The following is an 11,945-nucleotide window of genomic DNA, read 5'->3' as shown; positions in this document are numbered from 1 at the left end:
ATGAGATTCTCTCTAGTGGTCTGTCTAGCAGTTCATGATATCACATCAAAACATAATGACAAAGGGACTATTAAAGAGAAAGTGGAAAACAAGGACAGGATATATCCAGGCCTCTTATTGGAATGTGACTCACAAGACATGCCATAATGTGCAAGAGTTTACTGAAAACTCTTGCACATTGTTTTTTATTTAATTAATATTTCTTATCAATGCTATCTTTCACATTTCTCTATTATATGGTGTCTGCCCATATTCCCTTTGACAAGCAAGGACGTGTCTGCTCTTTGGACAGAGTACAGGGTCCCCAATGAAGGAGCTAGAGAAAGTACCCAAGGAGCTGAAGGGATTTGCAGCCCCATAGGAGGAACAACAATATGAACTAACCAGTAACCCCAGAGCTCCCTGGGACTAAACCACCAGTCAAAGAAAACACATGTTGGGACTCATGGCTCTAGCTGCATATGTAGCAGAGGATAGCCTAGTTGGTCATCAGTGGGAGGAGAGGCCCTTGGTCCTGGGAAGGTTCTATGCATCACTATAGGGGGACTGCCAGGACCAGGAAGCAGGAGTGAGTGGGTTGGTGTGCAAGGGGAGATGGGAGGGGATATGGGGTTTTGGGGGGAGAAGCTAGGAAAGGAGATAACATTTGAAATGTAAATAAAGAAACTATCTAATTTTTAAAAATTAAAAAAAAGGAAGGAATTTTCCAAACCATGCTGTGAAATGAGAGCCCTTTGCTCATGAAATGTATCCTCAGACCCTCCTTCTGCTCCTTTCTTTGGGATGGTCATGCTTTGTAGAACTCTGACTGCTTCATGACATTTCTACTAGCATTATCTAGGATTTGAATCCCCTCATGAGTAAAGAATAGCATATAGGAGATGTTAATAGAAACTTTGCTCTGTTGGAATGGTCTATAGACGATGACACTCAATACCATAATAGCCATGTTCAATCAATGCAGCACTAATTCAAAGGAAAACTGATTTAATAGATGAAAATAGCCAATTCATTTGAAATTTCAGAAGCACTTTGGTTTACTATCAGCCATACTTATACTTAAAATATTATTTGTTTACATTAAACTCATATTTAAATTTATCATGTTTTTATCTGGACTCTCTAGACATACTAACTCATGCTTTTCAAAGAATATTTTTTCTGTCTGAACTGGAACTTATAACAAATGTCCATGACTGGAAATGTTACTAGAAGTGAGCCTACATGTTTGAGGATGAAATGCGGTGATAAATGATGTATTTACTTGATTTTATACTTTTCTCACAAAAGAAATTTATTTTTGATACTTGTGAAAGTACCACTTATGGAAAAACATTGAAAAAATTATTTGTGTTTTGTTTATTTAGGGTAGAATTATCCTCTAGCTCTTCTAGGCTACAGAGAAATGACTTTCTTGCATTCCCCAAAGCTAAATTATTTCTAAAAGTGTCTTTGCTGCTGTTTACAATAATAGGAAATGCTTTTTAAAAAATGATTATTATAGAAAATGGCCACTGAAATGAGGTCATCATATCTGGCTGAAGCAGGTGGTGCTTGCTTTCAAACTTTAGTTTGTTTTCTGATTTGGGGATGAAAGTTATAAATTAGTACTTGTTCTTGGCATGTGCGTTTAAATTTACATCAGAAGCTTAAGCAAATGTGCTCAGTGACTTTAACTTTCCTGATATTTTCTCACTAAGTTTTAGAGAAATGAATTATAATGCTTTATATATGTTATTTACCCATCTGGTTATAACCAGAATCTATAAATTTTTCTTTAAATAAATATGAATGGAGATTAGGAAATTCTAAATAACCAATTATCCTTCAGAGAAATTTTATTGTATCTTTCAGATTTTATTTTTTTCAACTTTCTAAACTCCTTGTCTATTTTGCTTATTATTAAGAGTTATCTGTACGGGGCAAACCTGTAGGAAGACCAGCGGTCTCAATCAATCTGGATTCCCAAGATTTCTCAAACACTGGACCATCAAACAGGCAGCATACACCAGCTGATATGCGGCTGCCAACAAACATACAGCAAAGGACTGCTGGGTCTGTGTTCATTGAGAGTTTATGCACCTAACCCTCACGAGACTGAAGGCCTCAGGGAGTTCAGAAGTCAGGTGGGGTGGGGGGTGGGAACATTCAGGGGGTGTGGGGAGGAGGTATGGGATGTGGAGCAGTTGGAGGGTAGATGGAGGGGGGGATAAAATATGGAGTGTAAAATAAACAAATTAATTAATTAATTTAAAAAGAGTGATCTGATACGGTTAAGCTCATATCCTACAATTTATTTCTCACAACTGAGTTAAAATATACCAAAGAGGCTCTCTGCTCCTCCCTGTTTTCAGAGACAGCCGCATCTTCTTGTGCAGTGCCAGCCTCGTCCCGTAGACAAAATGGTGAAGGTCGGTGTGAACGGATTTGGCCATATTGGGCGCCTGGTCACCAGGGCTGCCTTCTGCTCTCCACATGGCAAAGTGGACATTGTTGCCATCAACGACCCCTTCATTGACCTCAACTACATGGTCTACATGTTCCAGTATGACTCCACCCACGGCAAATTCAACGGCACAGTCAAGGCCGAGAATGGGAAGCTTGTCATCAATGGGAAGCCCATCACCATCTTCCAGGAGCGAGACCCCGCTAACATCAAATGGGGTGAGGCCGGTGCTGAGTATGTCGTGGAGTCTACTGGTGTCTTCACCACCATGGAGAAGGTCGGGGCCCACTTGAAGGGTGGAGCCAAAAGGGTCATCATCTCCGCCCCTTCTGCCGATGCCCCCATGTTTGTGATGGGTGTGAACCATGAGAAATATGACAACTCACTCAAGATTGTCAGCAATGCATCCTGCACCACCAACTGCTTAGCCCCCCTGGCCAAGGTCATCCATGACAACTTTGGCATTGTGGAAGGGCTCATGACCACGGTCCATGCCATCACTGCCACCCAGAAGACTGTGGATGGCCCCTCTGGAAAGCTGTGGCGTGATGGTCGTGGGGCTGCCCAGAACATCATCCCTGCATCCACTGGTGCTGCCAAGGCTGTGGGCAAGGTCATCCCAGAGCTGAACGGGAAGCTCACTGGCATGGCCTTCCGCGTTCCTACCCCCAATGTGTCCGTCGTGGATCTGACGTGCCGCCTGGAGAAACCTGCCAAGTATGATGACATCAAGAAGGTGGTGAAGCAGGCATCTGAGGGCCCACTGAAGGGCATCTTGGGCTACACTGAGGACCAGGTTGTCTCCTGCGACTTCAACAGCAACTCCCACTCTTCCACCTTCGATGCTGGGGCTGGCATTGCTCTCAATGACAACTTTGTCAAGCTCATTTCCTGGTATGACAATGAATACGGCTACAGCAACAGGGTGGTGGACCTCATGGCCTACATGGCCTCCAAGGAGTAAGAAACCCTGGACCACCCACCCCAGCAAGGACACTGAGAGCAAGAGAGAGGCCCTCGGTTGCTGAGGAGTCCCTATCCCAACTCTGAGGCCCCCAACACTGAGTATCTCCCTCACAATTTCCATCCCAGACCCCCATAATAACAGGAGGGGCCTAGGGAGCCCTCCCTACTCTCTTGAATACCATCAATAAAGTTTGCTGCACCCACAAAAAAAAATATACCAAAGTTAAAATTATGGTTTTGCGTACAACTATGTTTTCATTGTCTCCCCATCATGATGACACCAAAGTCAAATGCAAGGCTGTTGCTTTAATTTGAACATGATCATCTAGATAATTGAACCACCAACACACATTGGCTTGCTCTTCTAATGTGGCTGAACAAGAAATCCTTATTGTAAGATACTAAATCCACTGTTCAAACTTAAAGACTAGATGACACTCTCATGACAAATACTTAAGGAACACTTAAAGTAATAGCAACACCAATGTTTTAGTACTACAGACTTTCAAATAGTTTAGTCTTTTCAGTGAACTACTTCACTGGAGACTAAAATAGTGTGCTATCATTATTGTCATTTAATACATGAAATCACAGGCTCAGGGTGGTTAATATCTTGTGCCTGAAGCTATCACATTAGTGAGAGATGGGCACTCATTAAGCTTTGAACCACAGCCTATGTCCTTTCCCATACCATATTTTCAGGGGAAAAATAAATGACCATGTTACAAGGAAAAGAGTAGAGATAATTGCATGGCCCATAGAGAGACCAGCTGCTATCCACTGCATAAAGAAATGAGAAAAAAGATCTTCTGCTATGCAACCTTTAATACCATAACCTCCATATTTTGAGTAGATCCCCCGAGGCGCTCTGATTCTAAGAATCCACATTTTTGACAGTGGTACACCCTGACCACAACAACTAGAAGCACCCAACCAAAGGTAAATTTTACAGGGTCACCATGTGCAATCTCTTCTCAAGTGAAGTCTTCTTCGAATTCTGCTACCCAAGATGACTACCGTTCTCATCCAAATACCAATTTATGGACCACTTGTCTTATGAGATGCTCTTGAAAACAGCTGTTTGGTTTCTGCTGTCTCAAATGAAACTGCACACAGCCCACAGCAATGGTTTGTTATATGGTAAAGCAAATCTCTCAGGGCATGTGCTTTCTAAGGTTGATGAAATCCACTTTTAACTTTCTCACTGTTCCTAGTTCAGTGTAGAAGAGTCACAGCTGACAGTATTTCTGCTGCCCCTGTCTCCTGATATATCCCTGCAGGTGATCAAGGCCAGTTACTCCTTCCTCAATCTGTCCCTTGTTCCTCTGACAGTCATCCGCCATGATATTCACATCCCTCTCAACCTGACTGAGTGTTAACAGACTGCCTTTGTCATACAAGTAGAGAACTGTCTGAACATTTAAGTGCTGTTTTCTCTAAAATATACTTGAATATGTATTGCTTTTATCAGTACAAATTTTAATAAATAAATACATAAGTAAAAAGATGCATCTAATATTATTTCTCTAAATCATATGTTGAACATTTAAATGTTAAATGGTAATTATATCAGATTATAAGACAGTAGAGCCACTACCTCTATATTGTAAAACTGTTTTCTATGTCTTTTAGAGATGGACAGTGCCTTTGCACTCACAGATTCACAAAAGCTGTGGCTGTTTGCAGAAGACCAAAGCAGTCAAACTTCCAGCACAAACTGAACATCCTTATGAAGTTCCATCCTAAAGGAGGACCAATTGGCCACTGATGGATTGTATATGCCCCAGTGGATAACACTACATCATCTATACCCTACATCATCGATATACATATAGATTATAACACCAATTGGACAATTGGAATCCATGGATTAAGAGGGAAAGGCGGATGGGGGAGGGGAAAGGGAGAGAGACAGGTTGAGAGAAAGACAGACAGAGATAGACAGACAGACAAGGAGACAAAAACATAAAATTATGAAGGGGCTGTGATTGTGGGCAGGAATTGAAGGAGACAATAAGAGATAGATATGGTAAAATTGTGTCAAATACATTTATGAGGGTCTCAAGGAATAAGTGTAACTATAGTTTTTAAGTTTTTAAGTGCTTTCAGCTAACTCAATGCCCAGCTAAGTTAAATAACTACCATATATTTAATTGATAACTCACCACTTATATTTAATCAATGTTTTGGAGAATTTACATGAGAGGCAGAAAAGAAGGATCTGCACAAGACAGAGATGTTTTCTTCAAGAGGCATGTTTGCTGAGAGGCCTGCCAGGGCCTGTACTGAAAATGCACCATCAGTGTAACTGCTGTGCTAGAACTGCATAACAGGTGTTTGTTATGAGTGAGAATTCTGGATCTAGACCACAGAACAATGGTGGGGAAGGACCTGAGCTTATGCTACCTCTTACATCAACACTGTAATTCAGTTTGATGGTCCCTGAATCCTGTGAGAGGATACATATGCTGTGAACACATAGCGTTTTTTTTTAAGCTGTTCCTAATTCTCCTCCTATTAACTCCATGTGTATGCTGTGGAAAGTTCTCTCTATCAGAAGCCTGCTGTCTTCAAACACTCTCTCACACACTCATCTTTATTCCTGGAAACAAAGTCACTACTTTCATGTTTTTCTGCTTTGACTGATTGATTTTGATATTTGACCTCAGATTACTGAGGCTCCTCCTACCTTCTGGTACCTCCTCCCCAACCCCATCAATGCCCCACCCTCATCCCTCTCTGTAACTACCGCAGGGTCATTACTTTCTATTTGGTTCTGTGACTCATTTAATCTAACAGTGGTCCTCTGTGTGACCACTAGATTGGAAATATCCACTGGGGTCAGGCGTCTTGGTGGGTCCCTGAGGACAATGATATCCTCCTCCTTGAACAGGAGCTAACAGTACAGTAGTGAGGCATAGGCACACGATCGTTTTATGTGTTGTCTACTTTCATGTTTCAAGAAACACTGCATCACTGCTGTCTTCCTTGGGGTTTAGACTTGGGTAACCTGTTTCTACACATCACTGCTTTCTTGATTCACTCACCTATTTCTTCGTACATCTACAGCATAGCAACACAAAGTTATTTACTGAACTAGCATTTTGTATTTGCATTATTGCACCATGCAGACACTCAAAACCAAGACACTAATTTCAAATAAATTTGCATTTCTAAATTGTTTCTATAATGGTAACAATGCCTGTTTTAGGTACAGATTTTTATATGTGTATATATATATTTGTATATATACATATTAGGTATATATATGTGTGTGTGTGTGTGTGTGTATTCATATATACATACTCACACACTCTCTCCTGAATTGGCTGCAAATTTAGCAGCTCAAACCTAAAACCTCTTTTATAGTGGATAAGTGGTTAAATCTTATCACTAAGCAAATAAGGTAAATATTTTGTTCCTCTCTTTGTGAAAAACCAGCTCTTCCTCTGCCAAGCCCATCCTTGTCTTGTGTATTTGCTTTCTTATGTCTGCTCTACACACACGCATAAATCATCCTGAGAATGCTCTTGACATTCTCCTGGGTTGTATATTTCTGTCTTTCCCTATCTTTGTTTATCTCCATCTTTGGTATATTGTTCTACCAGTTTCTGAAAAAGATAATCTAAATATTTTTATTATACATTCAGATTGTATTAATCATTTGGATTTATATAAGCTTCTAATTCAGAAACATTTTTTTTCCATTTTGAGACTTGGCCTTCTCATTTTTTGTTCAGGTTACTGTTAGAAGCCTGATGCCCTCAGATGCCCAAATTTTATGAAGTTACTGATTTTTTTTTCTTTCCTATCTCCCTCAGGTCTTTTTCTCAAATTTGAAACTGGTTCCTACCAGTGTTCGCTAGACATTTCATGTGAAATTAATCATTGACATGCATGAATGCCCAGAACTTTTCAACACCGCTGGTGTCATTGTCCAGGCAGTGCTGGGATTTAAATTTTCACATTTTAGAAAATTTCTTTGAACTTTAATCTCTGACCCTACTCTTCCACCATACTCTTCCTTCTCCTGGAGCCTACTCCGCTCAGACTCTCACCCTACTCTGATTCCCTTCTTTCAGCCATTGCTGGTCTTTTTGTATCCTCCCCCATTCCCACAGTTCCAAGAGGCAACCAACACTGAATGGAAACACAAAATTAAAGGGTCCTTTAAAGGGCCATGCACACAAAATTAAAGCATACTTCATCACCCCCCACCCCCCATTTCTTTTAGCTACTAAATAGACAGTTTTGAAGCTTCCCAGGGCCATCCCTGCACCCGTGCTACTGTTGTGATTTTTGTGTCTCCATTCTTTCCAGTGTCTTTTCCAGGGCCCTCAGGTGTCTGATGTGATCCCTTTGTTGATTTCTCAGGAACACATCCACAACTGAGATAAGAATCTAACAGTATTCTTTATATATATTGGAAATTAGTCCCCTATCTGATTTAGGATAGGTAAAGATCCTTTGCCAATCTGTTGGTGGCCTTTTTGTCTTATTGACGGTGTCTTTTGCCTTGCAGAAGCTTTGCAATTTTATGAGTTCCCATTTGTCAATTCTCGATCTTACAGCACAAGCCATTGCTGTTCTATTCAGGAATTTTTCCCCTGTACCCATATCTTCAAGGGTTTTCCCTACTTTCTCCTCTATAAGTTTCAGTGTCTCTGGTTTTATGGGGAGTTCCTTAATCCACTTAGATTTGACCTTAGTACAGGAGATAGGAATGGATCAATTCGCATTCTTCTACATGATAACCGCCAGTTGTGCCAGCACCATTTCTTGAAAATGCTCTTTTTTCCACTGGATGGTTTTTGCTCCTTTGTCAAAGATCAAGTGACCATAGGTGTGTGGGTTCATTTCTGGGTCTTCAATTCCTAGTCGGCCATCAGTGGAAAGAGAGGCCCATTGGTCGTGCAAACTTTATATGCCTCAGTACAGGGAACGCCAGCGCCAAGACGTGGGAGTGTGTGGGTAGGGGAGTGGGTGGGGAGCGTGTGTGGGGCTTTTGGAATAGCATTGGAAATGTAGATGAAATAAATACCCAATTAAAAAGAAAGAATCTAACAGTGGTGTGTGGGATGGGGTAATTGGTGTGAATATCTCTTTTGCTCAATTTCACAGTGCTAGAAGTCCTAAGAATCATGGCCATAGGTACAATAGGTTGTACTTATCACAGTGATGGTAAAGATAACATCAGAACATATGACATCCCGATGATTCAATTGATTGACATTTCATAAAATTTTTTCCCAAAATTACAACCAGTTTCTCCAGGTACAGATAGTAGCTACTCAACTGTCTGGTTCCCTTAGGGCTGCATTTTTCTTCATGTGTTCATGGTTATTTTCTCCATGGGCTTGGTGCTTTCTGAGTGTCTATTGTAACAATGATTGGGGGAATCTTAGTTACTTCTTACTCACACTGTCATAACCAAGTACCTAGAAGCAGTCTGACGACTTGATGCAGAATGATGTCGAACACAACAAACTAATATCACTCTGAGGAGGAACAGCATCCCGACAGACATGGGAAGAGCACATAAGCTCATTGTGATCACACACTGGCTTTGTATACTTTTCTCTTCAAGCTCATCCAAAACTTTACCTACAGGCTTTGCAGACACCACTGTCACTTTTCGCCGCTTGCTGCGGCCATGGTCAACCCCACCGTGTTCTTCGACATCACGGCCGATGACGAGCCCTTGGGCCGCGTCTCCTTTGAGCTGTTTGAAGACAAAGTTCCAAAGACAGCAGCAAATTTTCGAGCTCTGAGCACTGGAGAGAAAGGATTTGGCTATAAGGGTTCCTCCTTTCACAGAATTATTACAGGATTCATGTGCCAGGGTGGTGACTTTACACGCCATAATGGCACTGGCGGCAGGTCCATCTACGGAGAGAAATTTGAGGATGAGAACTTCATCCTGAAGCACACAGGTCCTGGCATCTTGTCCATGGCAAATGCTGGACCAAACACAAATGGTTCCCAGTTTTTTATCTGCACTGCCAAGACTGAATGGCTGGATGGCAAGCATGTGGTCTTTGGGAAGGTAAAAGAAGGCATGAACATTGTGGAAGCCATGGAGCGTTTTGGGTCCAGGAATGGCAAGACCAGCAAGAAGATCACCATTTCCGACTGTGGACAACTCTAATTTCTTTTGACTTGCGGGCATTTTACCCATCAAACCATTCCTTCTGTAGCTCAGGAGAGCGGCCCTACCCCATCTGCTCACAATGTCCTGTAATCTCTGCTCTCACTGAAGTTCTTTGGGTTCCATATTTTCCTCATTCCCCTTCAAGTCTAGCTGGATTGCAAAGTTAAGTTTATGATTATGAATAAAAACTAAATAAGGAAAAAAAATCTTTACCTAAAAACTTTTTTTTTAAATGCCAAGATTGCTCTATGCAATAAAACAAATGCGTTTGAATTCACTTACATAATATACATACTTGAAAGGAAGATGATGTGAAATGGATTTTGGTTTGTCCTTATACAGTCACAAAAACTCAGAAAACAAACCACAGGGAAATAATTTTCTTTTCTCCTTAACCTCGTTAGGTTTATGTGGCTTTGGAGACACCAGTGAAATTGCCATCACTTTCTCTTAAATGGTACATCTGTTCCTGCTGCTCAGCCCCCTACTTGAAGGCTGAATCCTTGGGCTTCCCAATTATTCTCAGTGCCCAACTGTGATGGTGGCAGAGGGAGTGGTAGAGGGAGGCATGTGGACCCAAGGAATGGTGACTGGCTGTCATGAAAATATGTCTAGTAGGAAATGCAAAGACAGGAAGAAGCAAAATTATAGACAGCATTGCCTGAGCTCTGCAATTATCCCAAGCAACATCTGAGTGTCTCAGATTCCAGGGAAGTTTCCTTTTCTGTGTACACAGTTTTTTTTTTTTTCCATTCTTTGTATGGCATCTGAATACATGGACTCCATTAAACAATAAACTGGAATGAGGGTATCTTTGTTCTGTATCTGCTCCTGTGATAACATATACTAAATAAAAGCAGCTTAAGGCAGACGAGGTTTATTTGGCTAACAGTTTTAACTCTAGCCCAGCATCGTGGGGAGTCAGGGCAGGAACTTCAAAGAGCTAGTCGCATCACATCCAGAATCAAGAGCCAAGAGCAATGAATGCTCACTGGCTTGCTTGTGCTCAGATTGAGTTCCCTGTTCTTATACAGCTCAGGACTCTCTTTCTAGAGAATGGGGACACCCACAGTGGACCAGGACTTCCCACATGAATTAATTTCATTAAGAAAATCCCCCCCCAGAAATGCCTATAGGCCAACTCAATGTAGATAATCCCTCATTGAGATTCTCTTCCCAGGTGATTCTAGGTTGGTTTGAGTAGATAGTTAAAGCAGACCGTCACAGAGGCTAACCTTTATTGAGTACTTCCTATGTGTCAGGAATGATATAGGCATTTTCATTTCAACCACATCAGAAATTCTATATCCTGTTGTTCACTTTCAATGGGTAGCTAATCTTTTTAAAATATTTACATTTAATTTGCATTTGTTTTGTTTTATTAATTTATTTACTTTACACCCCAGTTGCTGCCCACACAGTCTCTTCCCAGTCTTGACTTTACAATCTTTACCCTCCTTACCACCCCTTCTCCCCAGAGAAGGAGAACCCCCCCCACCCGACCCCCACCCCCCCCCGGGTACCATCTCACCCTGGGATATCCAGTTGCGGTAGGACTAAGCTCAACCTCACCCACTGAAGCCCAACCAGGCAGTGCAGTTAGGAGGGGATCCAATGGCAGGCAACAAAGTCAGAAACAGTCTCTGCTTCAGTTGTTGGGGAACCCACATGAAGACCATGCTGCACATCTGCTACAAATGTGTAGGGGCTTAGATCCTGCCCCAGCGTGCTCTTTAGTTGATGGTTCAGTCTCTGTGAGCCCCTATGAGCCCAGGTTAGTTAACTCTTTAGGCCTTGCTGTGGTGTCCTTGATTCCTCCATACCACCTAATGTTTGGCTGTGTGTCTTTGCATCTGTTTGCATCGGCTGCTGCTTGAAGCCCCCCAGGAGACAGTTATGCTAGGCTCCTGTTGGTAAGCATAGCAGAGAATTATTAACAGTGTTATGAATTGACTCTCTCACATGGGATGGGTATCAAGTTGGGCCTGTCATTGGTTGGCCATTCCTTCTATCTCTGCTCTGCCTTTATCTCTGCACATCTTGTTGGTAGGACGAATTCTGAATTGAAGGTTTAATGAGTAGGTTGATGTACCTTTCCTCTGTGGGAGTCCTGCCTGGCTACAGGAGGTGATCACTTCAGCATCCATGTTCTCCATTAGTAGGAGTCTCTGCTAGGGTCAGCCCTTGTTGAGAGATTTTGGTGCTGCTTCTAGGAGTTTGGCCTTTGCCATTGGGCTCCTTCAAGAAAGTAGGCTTAGACAAGAATACCAGTGACTGGGGGGCTTTGTTTACTATTTTGCTGAATTACTTCCTTATATGATCTTTTTGCTTATTACTCTGCTTAATTACTTTCTTGTGTGATCTCCCTGTTTATACTACTTT

General features: G+C 41.8%; 2 pseudogenes; both read left to right on the top strand.

Annotated features, from left to right (window-relative positions):
- Positions 1 to 2,334: 2,334 nt before the first annotated feature.
- On the top strand, positions 2,335 to 3,625 carry LOC147006076 (glyceraldehyde-3-phosphate dehydrogenase pseudogene; annotated as a pseudogene).
- Positions 3,626 to 9,029: 5,404 nt separating this feature from the next.
- On the top strand, positions 9,030 to 9,751 carry LOC110293235 (peptidyl-prolyl cis-trans isomerase A pseudogene; annotated as a pseudogene).
- Positions 9,752 to 11,945: the final 2,194 nt, after the last annotated feature.

Source organism: Mus caroli, unplaced genomic scaffold (assembly GCF_978045245.1).
Source record: "Mus caroli unplaced genomic scaffold, Mus_caroli_1 scaffold_1, whole genome shotgun sequence".
NCBI classification, from domain to species: Eukaryota; Metazoa; Chordata; class Mammalia; order Rodentia; family Muridae; genus Mus; species Mus caroli.
The sequence above is the reverse complement of the archived record's forward strand: the minus strand, read 5'-3'. Positions and strand labels throughout refer to the sequence as shown.